The sequence below is a fragment of the Anolis sagrei genome, chromosome 3 (genome assembly GCF_037176765.1).
Source record: "Anolis sagrei isolate rAnoSag1 chromosome 3, rAnoSag1.mat, whole genome shotgun sequence".
Classification (NCBI taxonomy): domain Eukaryota; kingdom Metazoa; phylum Chordata; class Lepidosauria; order Squamata; family Dactyloidae; genus Anolis; species Anolis sagrei.
In genome coordinates this window covers 80099171-80113292 of record NC_090023.1, presented here as the reverse complement: position 1 = coordinate 80113292, position 14122 = coordinate 80099171, and the positions used below count along the sequence as shown (strand labels likewise).

The following is a 14122-nucleotide window of genomic DNA, read 5'->3' as shown; positions in this document are numbered from 1 at the left end:
CGAGTTTAAGCGACGTCAGCACTGGTCGCCTGCCTCCAAACGCAACTGCTGAATTGTTAGGCTGGGCAGGGAATTCAAAAGGGCGAAATGGGACAAAAGCGGAGTGGGGCTGCGCCGGGCTTTCTTGCTGAGCTTGGGCATTCCCCTCCGGCCCCTTCCTTCCTTCCTTCCTTCCTTTTGCCCCTCCCTCTCTCCCGCCTTCAGGAATCCCGGGGGCGGGGCTAGCCCGGAAGAGCCAGAGGTGCGTGCGTCAAGGCGCGTGCGCGCGTGGCAAGTCGGGGTCCCAGAGCCGCCGCGCTGGGAGAGGAGCGTCGGGAAATCGCGGGGCCCAGGTTCGTGTCCGTAACGTGTGAGTGTGGACAACTTTGGGGTGGGGGGGGGGAGAGAGGGAGGAGTGGGGACGGACGACGCGCCAAGGACAGAGAGGAGGAGACTGCGGGAGGAAAGCAAAGCAAAGCCGAGGAGGTTGGCGTTATTGTCGGGGCGGCTGCTGCTTTGGAGCCGCTTTCCCGAAGTTGCTGGGCGAGAGGGGTCTGCAAATGGAGGACTCGGGAGGGGACACCGCCCTTCCTCCGGCGGAGCGGCTTTCTCCGGGTGCTTCTACACCATGGAATGAATGTAGTTTGGCACCGCTTTAACTTCCCTGGCGCAACGCTATGGAATCATGGAGTGATCTGGCAAGGTCTTCTGTGCCAAAGAGTGCTGGCTGGGGTCTCGCACCAAACCACCACGCCCAGGATTCCATAGAGTCGAACCATAGCATTTCAAGTGGTGTGAAACTGCGTTGCTTTTACAGTGTAGACGCACTGTTTCCCCCGGGCTTCCGCTCCGTTGCATCCAAATCCCTGCGGATGGAAGAAAACCGAAGGCCACTCTGGACTCGTGTTGAGCCACCGGAGGGGAAACGCGCCCTGAGTTGCCTTTGGGTGTTTTCCTTTGGGCTGCTGGGAAGCCACTTGGCTTCGAAAGAGGTAGAAATTGTACAGGTTGTGTTTATCTTTTAGAAGCCAAACATGCCCAGGAGGAGGAAACTGGGACCGATCAGGAAATACAGCTTTCAGGAAGCACTCAGGAAGCACACATACTATCAAAACCTTGCTCCTCACATGGTGTACATCTACACCAGGCATGGACAAACTAGGGCCCTCTGGTGTTTTGGACTTCGCAGCTTCATTGCTGAGTCTGGAACCCCAGGTTTCAGTGATGGCCAGGGGAGCTTTTGCACAGTTAAAGCTTGTGCGCCAGCTGCATACCTTGGGAAGTCTGATCTGGCTACGGTAGTCCACACTCTGGTCACATCCCAAATAGATTACTGCAACACACTCTACGTGGGGCTGCCTTTGAAGACTGTTTGGAAACTCCAACTAGTCCAACGGGTGGCAGCCAGATAATTAACTGGAGCGACATACAGGGAGCATACCACCCCTTTGTTGTGTCAGATCAACTGGCTGCCGGTCCACTTCCGAACTCAATTCAAAGTGCTGGTTTTGACCTATAAAGCTCTATACGGTTCTGGCCCAGCTTACTTGTCCGAACGCATCTCCCTCTACGTCCCACCTCACAGTTTAATATCATCCTGGGAGGCCCTGCTCTGGCTCCCGCCAGCATCGCAAATACGTCTGGCGGGGACAAGAGACAGGGCCTTCTGGGTTGTAACCCCCCGCCTGTGGCACTCGCTTCCCAATGAGGTAAGATTGAATTCATCCCTCCTGTCTTTTAGGAAGAAATTGAAGTAATGGTTCTGAGACCAGGCTTTTGGGCAGCAGGCATAAATAGCACTTTGGATATGGAATTTGACTGGAATGGTGATACAGCTGTTAATACTGTTTTTATTGTTTTCACTAATGCTCTATTGTTTAAATTGTTGTTATATTGTTGTTATATGTAGCAGCATCAAATTGTTGCCAAATGTAAGCCGTCCTGAGTCCCCCTTCAGGATTTGAGAAGGACGGGGTAGGAATACTGGAAATAAATAAATAAATAAATCAACTCCCTCCATTCCTAACAGTGTCAGGCCCTTTCCTTTTCCCCTTCAGCTGCTTCCTGAGCTGATATTTATCCATATTAATGGAACATACACATAATAGATCTCTGTATAGTAAATATGTGTGTGTGTATATACACACATATATACATATGTATGTATGTGTGTGCGTGTATAACACATACATAGTTAGGCTTAACAGCAGGGTGAGCTCCTGTTGTAAGCCCCAGCTTCTGCCAACCTAGCAGTTCGAAAACAGGCAAATGTGAGTAGATCAATAGGTACCACTTCTGCGGGGAAGGTAACGAAGCCCCATGCAGTCATGCCAGCCACATGACCTTGGTGGTGTCTATGGACAACGCTGGTTCTTCGGCTTACAAATGGAGATGAGCACCAACCCCCATAGTCGGACACAACTAGACTTAATGTCAGGGGAAACCTTTACCTCTACTTAGGTTTAATAATAAATAATAAACTTTATTTATACCCCCAAAGGGGACTTGGGTTGGCTAACACGAGGCCAAGCCCAAACATTACAGTACAGTAAAGTAAAATACAACAAACAAGTAATAACATCAAAATAAAATAAAAAGCAGACCATAAGTATACAATAAGCAAATGCAAAATAAAATGGTAGAAGAATGAAAACAGAGTGGGCAGGCCAAATGCATAGGACAAAATTGATAAAACCCTGGGTGAGATACATAAATGGAGTAGTGTGTGTCTGAGGGGAGAACTCAGAAGGGACGAACAGTGGGGTTGACATTCACTAAGGGACAAAATGAAGTGCATCAAGAGGACAGATCTGTATACCAACGAACATGGTATGAAGGTATATGTTCATTCGTCAAAGGCATGCCAGGAGAGCCAGGTTTTTAGGCATTTCTTAAAGACAGTCAGGATGGGGGCTTGCCTAATCTCACTGGGTAGAGAATTCCAAAGCCGAGGGGCCACAATGGAGACAACTACAGCTCCCATGATTTCATGGCACTGAGCCTTGGCAGTTGGAGTAGTGTCCACCTGCATTAATTCTACAATGTAGATACACTGTAGAATTTATGTAGTTTGGCAGGGGAGTATCTACAGTGTAGATAGACCCCTGAGATAGAAAACTGTCCCAAGGGTGTATTTGTGGTATATCTGGGGCGGGGAACTGAATTGATCAGGAAATATGCCTCAAAATAGTGCCTCTTTCCCTAACTGTAGTTGTGCAGGATAAATCATGTCTCTGGCATTAATGCTGCAACTTTGCTTAGCCTTGTTCTCGCAGAGCTCCAAAGGAATCTAAATGATAGTTAAATGAACCCAGAAGTGGGGAGGTTTAAGGCAGCCACTTTAAATGGGTCCTCTCATTAAAATGGCTTTGCTGACCTTAAAGTGATCCCTTTTCTTTCCCCACCTTCTTGTTCTGTCACAGCGTTAATAATTACTGCCCTTGCAGTCCTGGCCATGTCGAGTTTAGCAGGAAACTGGCCTCCATTATGTCTTGTGGGCCCTTCCTACTCAGAGCCTTGACCTCCTCCAACCCTTTCTGTGTTGTCTTTGCCCCGAGTCCTCCCAGGGGGAAAAAGAAGGCATTGTGCTTCTACGCTTGCTGCAGAAAACATCCCTCTTGCCAAGTGGCAGCATTCAATTACTTAGTGTCTGATAGATCTCTGCTGACTGTGCCTGTACCAAATCAAATCTGCTTCTTAAATGCTTTCAGCAGCCACCGGGATGCTTATTAATTGATATACTGAAGTGCCTCTGAGGCTGGCACTGATTGGTGCAAGTTAGGTTTCAATGTATTTTTGTCAGTATCAGGGTTTATATTGATTAATCCATTGCACCAGACAGAAATGGAAACGCTTCGTTCCTCGCCAGAATGTACCTATGTAATCTTAGATTGTTAGCAATATATTTTAGCTTGAGATGAAACTGTAATGGATGGATTATGTTAAGCATGTGTTAAGTATTCAGATCTTTGCAAATACATAAATACTTGTAAGCACCGCCCCTGAACTGCCAAGAAAATTGTCATCCCATTAGTTTGGCTTCAAGTGTAGGATAGAGCATTATTTCCGTATTTTAAGCGTGAGGGCCAGCATTCTTTTAAAATATTTCCTGAGGTGGTGGGGAAGTGGATATTTTGAAATCATCTGGAGGTTTGGCCATTTCTGTAATGTGATGGCATTAGTTGCTCCCAGGTTTACAATGAAATGTTCTCCCAATTTGTGGAAGGGGAAATTGTGGGAGGAGCCAAAAGTACCCTTGTTAGGGAAAGCATAACCTTTTGCTCACTGAGTTTTTACTTTTTACCAGAACAATTTCTTTTTTAAAAAGTAGCCTTTCTGGGTCCTTTCCTTCCCTTCCCTTCCTTCTGTGATATGTCTGTCCCTTGTGTTGCATGGGAAAGCCAGGAGGGAAGAATGGAGATGATGATGAATATTATGCCATGTCTCCATGCGGTGCAGCCCTGCGAGTTATAGTTTCCCAGGGTCCATACCCTTCTCTTGCTGCATTTATACTATTGAATGAATGCTCTTGGACTCCACTTTTAATACCATAGCTCCATACTATGTGGTCCTGGGAGTTATAGTTTCCCAAGGTCCATAGCCTTCTCTTGATGCATCTCAGCTGGAGAATAAATGCCATTATTATTATTATTATTATTATTATTATTATTATTATTATGCCGTATCTCCATGCTTTGCAGTTCTGGGAGTCATAGTTTTCCAAGGTCCATACCCTTCTCTTGGTACATGTACAGTATGGAATGAATGCCCTTGCACACCACTTTAAATTTTATTTTATTTATCGTGTCATCCGCAACCAGAACGTTGTATTACATTTCTAACAGAACAAAACAAACAAACAGATAAAAAAAAACAAAAAAAACCCCACAAATTTTGCAAACTTGGTAGCTGATTAAATGTCCTTTGACCAGTATCTGGCCACTTGGAGTGCCTCTGGTGTTGGTGCAAGAAGGTCCTCCATCGTGCATGTGGCAGGGCTCAGGTTGCATTGCAGCAGGTGGTCAGTGGTTTGCTCTTCTCCACACTCGTATGTCGTGGATTCAACTTTGTAGCCCCATTTCTTAAGATTGGCTCTGCATCTCGTGGTGCCAGATCTCAGTCTGTTCAGCGCCTTCCAAGTCGCCCAGTCTTCTGTGTGCCCAGGAGGGAGTCTCTCATCTGGTATCACCCACGGATTGAGGTGCTGGGTTTGAGCCTGCCACTTTTGAACTCACGCTTGCTGAGGTGTTCCAGCGAGTGTCTCTGTAGATCTAAGAAAACTATTTCTTGATTTAAGTTGTTGACGTGCTGGCTGATACCCAAACAAGGGATGAGCTGGAGATGTCTCTGCCTTGGTCCTTTCACTATTGGCTGCAACTTCCCGGCGGATGTCAGGTGGTTCAATACCGGCTAAGCAGTGTAATTTCTCCACTTTAAATGCCATGGCTCCCTGCGATTGAGTCCTCCTGGGAGTTACCGTTTCCCAAGGTCCATAACCTTCTCTTGATGCATTTACATTCTAGAATGAATACACTTGGATCCCACTTTAAATACCATAGCTCCATACTTTGAGGTCCTGGGAGTTATAGTTTTCCCCAGTTCACACCCTTCTCTGTGGGGCAGCCAAGAGAGAAAGGGAGAAAGAGAGCGAGAGTGCGTCACTGTTTTCCCTCCCTCCCAGTTTTCAACAATAAGCAGAGAGAAGAATAGTGGGCGGGGGCAAATCTCTGCAGCATGAAAGAACACTAATAGGAAACTGAGACATTGAACAGTGTGATAGAAGGTAGGGAAAACATCCATTTCATTAAAAAAACTGAGTAAGACTGAGCTCTTCTCTGCTTTCCTCTGCTACACACTTCCCTGCCTAATGTGATGAAATGGTAAATGCATTCGAGGAAGACCTATTCTTAGAATGGTATAGCTTTTTTTTTTAAGTAGCAGTTCAGTGATTGATTGAGTAGGTAGTTTTATTCATATCCTTGATATTCTTAGGCTTTCTGTTATAAATCTTCAGAGGGAGGGATCTGAAATAGCATTTCTTAAGGTTGGCTCTGCATCTTGTGGTGCCAGAGCACAGTCTCTTTAGCGCCTTCCAGTGCCATTATACCAATATAGTGATATGTAAGCCTACTTTTGTCTCAGACTTATTGCACAATGTTGTTGATCTCCAGGCATTGCTGCATTGAGAATGTGCTTTTCACACTGAAAACAATCCTTTTTATGCAACAATTCAGTACCCAATTTGGGTGCTGATGTCTTACATTGTGTTTTGTTCCTGAATGAGCCATTTGTGGGTATAGTGTAATGTGTGGCCAGATTTTTTCTCTCTCAAATATTTCCAAGGAAATCTCTAGCAGAGATTCCAGTGCTCGTGTGCTCATGTTGTGTTTAAACCCCTGTTCTTATTTTTTTGCTATTTATTTGCTGTTGAATTGTCATAATATTATAGTGTTTCAGCATTTAAAGTTGCTTACCCAGCTCTCGGGAGAAAAAAAAAAGGAAACTTGAGTCTGATCTCCAGAATCAAAAAATCATGAAGCATGTCCAAAAGTGAACATATGCACATAGAGGTTGGTAACACTTCTCACCAGGCATGGAGGACGACATTTCCTGATCTCCAGTTACTGGCGAGAAGAGTTCTTGACTTCCTTGTGTGCTAGCCACTTCGGGGACAATGCTTCATGATTCCCTACATCCGGGAAGCAGAGTTGTTCACTTCTATGTGAACAAGCCCTTTTTGGAACATCACTTCATGATCCCACATTATTGGGGCTACTTTTTTTTTAAAGGCTAAATGGTATAATCTCATACAAACAAAACCACATGTTCTGAATGGTTTTGTAATAATAACATGTCCATTGTACAGAAATGACATCATGGTGTATTGAACTATTATGGTTTCATTTTTTTAATTAGATGAACCAATAATGGGGCAAAAGAATTGACAGTGATGGCCATTAACACAGAATTAAAAGACACATGTTAATGTGGGTTCAACCACAAATGCAACACGGATGCAATAGAGAAGGCATGGGCAAACTTTGTATCTTGGGGGCCGCATGGTGGGCCGGAGCAGGGTGGGTAGGCCGGGAGAAAGGGCGTTCTCCCCAAGTCCCCTCCCTGCCCTTTCCTCCCCTTCCTCTTCTCTTCTGGAGGCAGAAAGTGAAGAAAAGACAGGAAAAATTTGGACCCCAAAAGGTCAGGTAGAGATGATGGACAGAAGGGGAAAAGTGTATCCATTAGACCCATTGTAACCTACTTTTGAAATAGAATCCTAGGCCAAGGGCCATCCAGTCCAACCCCCTGTTATGCAAGAAGGCACAATCAAAACACTCCCGACAGACAGCCTCTGTGGCAAAGCCTCTAGAGAGGGAGACTCCACCACACCCTGAGGCAGCTTATGCCATTCTCCAGGAAGAGAAAAAAGGAAGAAAGGGATGAAAAGAAGGATCAAACGAAGGAAGGGTGGAAGGGAATGGAGAAAGAGGGAGGGGAGAAAGAGAGGAAGAGGGAAGGATAGAAGGAGAAATGGAAGGAAGGAGAAAGGAAAGAGAAGGAAGGAAGGATGGTGGAGAGGGGGTGCTGAGAAAAGAGCCCAAGAGGCTGCATCTGGCTCGCGGACCTGGGTTTGCCCATTCCTGCAATAGAGAGTGTCAACAGTCAGCTACTTTCAGAAGAACATCTGGAACTGATTTGAAACAGACTAACATAGCATAAACAAACAGTGTGATAAGGCCTCGTATCTGCTATAACCCTGACTGAATCTGCTGCAGTGCCCTCCTGTTAGAAAAGTATTCCATGTTCTTTTTATCATTAGGCCTTCGAAGCTCACCAGAGATAATGTACATCTAAATATTGTTCTTTTAAAAAGAAAGGAAAGAAGGTAAGATAACGCCCGTAGGCAACATTGTGACCTCAGTTGGCGATTAATAAATTACTAAAAATCAGGACATTTAATCAGCTATGTTGCTGTTAGAAATCTACTGCTGTAGTTGAAAAGTAAGCATATTCTCTCACCAGTATCTCCTATGTCTTGTCTTTCTAGAATGATTCTAGTATGAACATTCAGAACTAACAACACATGTAAGTTGTTGTTGTTGTTGTTCAACTGTATGTATTAAACAAAACACATTAGTATCAATAAACCAATCAAATTCAGTTAACTTGGCCTATATAGTTTCCATCTTTGTGATTCTCCACTCCCAAACTTTCTTTGAGACTACAGACCTGTTCACTGGAGACACCTCAAGAACTTGAGCCTATATCATTATCATCATGTTACATCCCACTTTTTCTACACAACAAGGATCCCATGCCACTAGTATTTATTAAAATATTCAGATCCTACCCTACCTCTAAAGATATCAGGGAATGCGCAAGCAATAAAATACTTTTAAAACTGTAAAATATTCAGAATATATATTTTAAATATATAGAAACTTGTAATCTAATAGTTAAGAACTGGGTCAAATTAAGCTAGTGATTGAACAAAAAGGGAGTGCATTCCATTATCAAAACATCACAGCAAAAGAGAATTTTAAAATCTCCACTCCCAAAAGGAGAGGTTTAATCTAAATTAAGAGCCCAACAATCTCTAGCGATGATTGCGGAATATTCCTTTGAAGATGGAATTCATACAAGCCTAAAAAGATATTCTGGAGGCACTGAAGATTGTGGTTGTTCTCCAAGATCTAAAGCCCTTCCACACCCTTTAACACACTATCAAAATGGGTGGTTCTGAGAATTGTAGGTGAACACATTTGGCAAACAGCAAATTGTGAAAAATTGGTGTAAAGCTAAAGCTCACATCTCCTTTTTAAAGCTCAAGATTGTTCGCTGTAATAAAATAACAAATAAAATGGTACCTTAAAAGCAGCAGAATAAAAAATGTCCCCATTAAAACAAGCATATTCTAAGAGCGAAAACAGTAAAAATAAACTGATGCACAGTTTTCCTTTTCGTGTTTCCAATAGTTTCCTAAAGTGTCTGTCTAGGATAGTGGTTCTCAACCTGTAGATCCCCAGGTGTTTTGGCCTACAACTTTCAGAAATCCCAGCCAGTTTACAAGCTGTTAGGATTTCTGTGAGCTGAAGGTCAAAACATCTAGGAACCCTCAGATTTGAGAACCACTGGTCTAGAAGCTATAGATCAAGTTGGATTTTGTCCATTGACCCGTGAGACCCACAGTATCAGTTTTATATCAATCATTTTATTATTTTGCTTTTTACATCAGCTTTCTGCACCATTCTTTCTCCTGTTAAGTGACTCCTAATTGATAGTCCTGTTCTTTTTTGAAAATTATTTAAATGTTCATTATTTGACATAAAGACTTTGTCACATGGAGGTGGTAAAGCAGCACAGTGGCACCACACAATACCAATTGCCAGTCTCCCATCTTCCCACATTGGGCAAATCCTGTCAGTCACCCCTAATCATGCCATGGCCCCAGGATTTCCTTTGTGCGGTGAATCTCAGTGTTTCTGTAGTGGCATCTGCTGTACTATCCTCATTGTAAAAATAACAAATAAAAACAAGAAAGTGGCACAGCAGGAGGATGGAGTTACACCATCCCATACAGAATAGTAGAATCACAATTGCGCAGTGACTGCATCTAGGCAGAACCATCCACACCATGATGGTAAGTTGTCGCTGTCCTTCATAGCAGGAATGGTGCATGATAGCAACAGATATACAGTTATGTCCTTAGACTGCATATCAATGATGAAAATGGTTGGATCTTTTATCTCTGCTCTCCTACTGCTGTGATTTACAGTTACTAAAATATATAGTAGAGTCTTGCTTATCCAACATACGTGGGCCGGCAGAATGTTGGATAAGCGAAAATGTTGGATAATAAGGAGGGGTTAAGGAAAAGGCTATTAAATGTCAAAATATGTTGTGATTTCACAAATTAAGCACTGAAACATTGTATTTTACAACAAATCAACCGAAAAAGCAGTTCAGTACATGGTCAAGTTATGTAGTAATTACTGTATTTATGAATTTAGCACCAAAACATCACAATGTATTGAACATCTGTTGATCTGGGCAGGAGGCAGACTGTTGGATAATACAGAACGTTGGATGAGTGAAAGTTGGATAAGCGGGACTCTACTGTAGTTCTCATTTGAAACTGTTCATGGCAAATACAGATTGAAAATATGGATGGGATGGGGATGAACTGAAAGACTAAATTGATAATTTTAGAAACCTTGGCCCAGTAACTCAAAGTTAATTCAAGTTTTGGTTTTTCATACCATTTGTAGATACATGGATTCCCAGAATATCGAAAGTGGGGCATACACCCCTCAGGGACTTGTGGGGAGGTCCTAGAATAGGAAAATAGGGAAGGGGAGATAGTAGGAAAAACATTTCAGAAGAAAAAAGGGCGACTACACCATTGTGACTCCATCAACAAATTCTGTTTTCAGTATATTCTATTTTCATTCCTTGTATTAAAAAATACGCATAATTAGGTGAAATTAATAATGACCTACCTGCTAGTATTTAGCCCTCCCTTCATTACATTAGTTCCATGGTTCTTGTGTACATGTATCTAATTACTTTGCTAGTACCTGACATTGTATATAGATACTATCATCATTTATAGCACTAAGTGGTAACCACATAGAATCTATATCGTTGAAGGAAGGGTGGTTTTACCACAGTTTTCACCCACTTAGAAATCACTGAATGTGTCACAGAAGATTGGATTGCCTGCTTGGATTTTTGCCCTTACTGTAATCTAAAGCTGAGGGAAAAGTTGCATTCATCCACAGATTTTTCCAGCTTCTGTGAAGCTCCCCTATACTGAATTGGAGTTTGCAATAAATCTAATGGTTTATGTTACTTTTACCATTAAATTAGTTTGGGTGGCCTGATAAATGCTTCTTCTGAGTATGTTTCTTCATTATGGGGAGAGGAAAGCTGAACAGTTTCCCAGAAAAGGCAAAAGAAAATGAAGGTGGAATGTTAAAGGGGAGCTCTGTTACCAAGCTGTAGGCTTGGTAACATGTTGGTATGGAAATGATTGCTATGTGTTTTGACATTTAAACAGTAATAGTTTACTTTTGGGTGTTCGGCTTATTTAAACAAAAACATTCCCTTAAAAGTTAACAAAATTTTTAATTTTGAATGAATTTATGACTATTTTTTCCTTTCTGGGTTTTTTTTTTTTGGTCAGCCAGAACAACTAAGGAATAGTTCTGTGTAACATAATATTTGGTATTCCTGAATCAAAGTTGTTAGACTTACTTTGTCCCAAAATACTACAGCTATGAACTGTGTTCATAGCCCACAGCATTATTTAAAATTGCTCTGCCTTTCTCCTGCATTCCTGTGGTAGTTTTTATTTTATTTTATTTTTGGAGTTTGGAGGTCTTAAAAACGGTTTTGTTCAGTCTCTTTAATAGAGGCTGTTGTTGCCATTCATTGGGCTGGTGAGCAATCTACTGACCTGGCATAACTTTGAAAACAGAATCAAGTTCAGTTGAACTAGAGAAATACAATTATTTTAGAATTCTCCTCCTTGTGTCGCTACTTCTGAAAGCTAGCATTTAAACAGATATTGTTATAGGAATTCCTAGCCGTTTCATGAAGTTGATCACATTTGTTTAGTTTGAACCTTTTGAAAAATTAAGAAAAAAATGTAGGCGGAGAGAACTGAAATCTAGTCTAAGGTGGGATTTTTTTTGGGGGGGGGGGTTGTTTTGGTTTGGTTTGGTTTGGTTTTTTGCTCTTAGACACTTGCTGCTAACCACCTTAGGTATTGCCATGGACTGTTGATATTCGCTCCCAGGAATTGGCAACTTCCATGGAAATTTAAAGAAGCAGGACTGGGCGCATTAACACAAAGCATTCTACTGATCCCCTGCATCAGATAATTTAGGAAGCACTGGTGTAGTGTACCCATAACAGCATGCCTTGAATTTGTGGGGAATGGCATGGTTAACTTACTGTTCCATGGGTTGTTCATATGCCTATCAACAAGCTTGCTTCCTAGGTTGTGGTAAACTACAGCATACAGCAGGAGAAGGAGAGTTTGGTTTTCTGATTAATGCTTGAAATTAGGGAGTGAGCTCATCTTACTGGCGAGTGTTTCTTCATCCTTATCAAAACAGTGCTGGGCGGAGTGGTAAATATAAAGTAATTTTCAAAAGACTCTTGTACAGTGCTTGCTACCCACCATCTTTCATGAACAATGAAAAGGTCAGTATAGTAATTGGGGAGGGGGTGTCATATAATCCCCTTACTTTTTACTCTATTATATAACATGGCTTTGATATAAATATGGTTACGCATCCAGGCAAGGCGGCTATTCTTTTATAGCCACTTGGAACCCAACAATATAGCATGAGAGCCAGGAAGAAAATTCTTTATGTAACTATTCTCTGCACCCACAAAGCTATCAAAAGCCAAACATTGCTGATATTACAGCCACCAAGACATGTAAGAAACTTTAGAATCCAGATGTGTTAGGATGCTTTAAATTGTGACCCAGCACAATACTATTGTGTGTATTGCTTTAAAGTTCCTTATGGGATAACAATATACATTCATTCTAAGTAAAGGTACTTTCCTATCAATAAGATTATTTGCTTTTGTGTTTAACTGTTGCTGTCTCTTAAATGTGATACTGACAAATATACCAGGATTGCCTTTGACAGACAATAGTTGTTGAACAAAAAATCCCTTTAATTAGTTTGGAGCAGGAAATTTCTGTTTCCCGATGCTAAGCATAGCTGCAAACTGTGCCGAGTTAGCTATTGTTGTAGTTTGCTCTAATTTGACCTGAATGAATTCTGTTGCCGATGAAAGAACAGAACTTTCTGAAATGGTTCAAATAAAATAAGATCCAGTAATCATGTTGGCACATCATGATAACACATTAATTATGGCTTAATAAACCACTAGAAAGCCCTAAATGGGTTATGTACTATTGGAGATTTTGTTTTGTTTTTCTGGCAAAAACAGCTGTATTAGAAACACACCCTTTGCTTCCATATTGTACAGTCCATCATAGGGCACACTGGGTGTCACTACAGGTAGACAGATATGATTGAGGATCATATGAAAATTGTGGATTTTCTAGTACAGTAGGTATAATGCACATGTCATTTCCTGTATGGTTGTTGTGCATTCACTCAACTCCTGAGCAACGTAAAGAGTTTGAAGCAGTGGATTATATGCAGCTGTTGTACAAGCAAGAGCAAGGAAAAAGAGGCCAGTGCTTAACACAAGGAAGTGCATCACATTAGCCACCATGGCCATGTGTTCATGGAAAATCTAGAATCCACCGCTGGAGCTGTATAGTACATCTTATTTTTCTAACACACTCCTTTAAAACTCCATTTTAAAAATACAGACATTCAAAATAAATCTCATAAAGTTTATTGGGATGAATTGCAATCCGGTGAATAGTTACCTAGGAATTAAAAAAGCATCAAACTCAGTGGTACTTATGTCTGCTGTGCAGATTTCAACTTGTGGCACTACATGCCAGGTACCTTATTACTGTCATCCTTCTCAGTAGGAGCTGTAATCTTTGAAGACACTCCCACCTCTTAGCTAAGTTCTTGCCAAGGAAGAATTAGTGAAGATTTCTCCTGGCTCTGATGCCAAGTTTCCACTGAAATGTACTTTCACAAGTATACTGAGTTGGACCTCTGCCACAGATGGGGTTTGAGGTCCTTGTTTGTATCATGGCCAAGTTATAACAACATAGTGGCATAGAAAGTGGCAGAAAGGATTAATTTACATTTTATAAGCCCTGCCATTAAAACCTGATAATACACCAAATATTGAGGACAGACTGACAGAGTACCTGCTCTTTTAGCAACCTCCTGGTGCTGCTCTCATAGCTATTAGGATGGAATATGGGTCACACATCTCTGATTTCCAGACACAGGGTTTGCTGTCACACATAGTCCATCTTCCATGGGACTCCTTAGGACCTAAGGCTTGGGTATTCTGATTCTGGTGAGATGAAAGCAATTGTTTTGGGGGGCTCTCCTGCTATTTGCTGCAAGGAGATGCAGTAAGTTATCCTTAGTAGAAGAATCAAACTCAGCAATAATTTTCCATGTTTAATAGAAGATGTATCCATGGAGAACACAAGTAAAAGGGAAGTATTTTGCCTATTCTT

General features: G+C 41.9%; 1 protein-coding gene across 2 annotated transcripts in view; it reads left to right on the top strand.

The window, feature by feature from the left end:
• Nucleotides 1–283: 283 nt before the first annotated feature.
• PRRG1 (proline rich and Gla domain 1) overlaps nucleotides 284–14122 on the top strand; it is a 32857-nt gene continuing 19018 nt past the window's right edge. Inside the window, exon 1 of one of the 2 annotated variants that reach the window (XM_060770172.2) lies at nucleotides 284–332. The gene's annotated coding sequence lies outside the window, so the exon portion shown is untranslated. Of the gene's footprint in view, nucleotides 350–14122 lie in introns of both variants that reach the window. The other variant, XM_060770173.2, reaches the window with a different exon arrangement.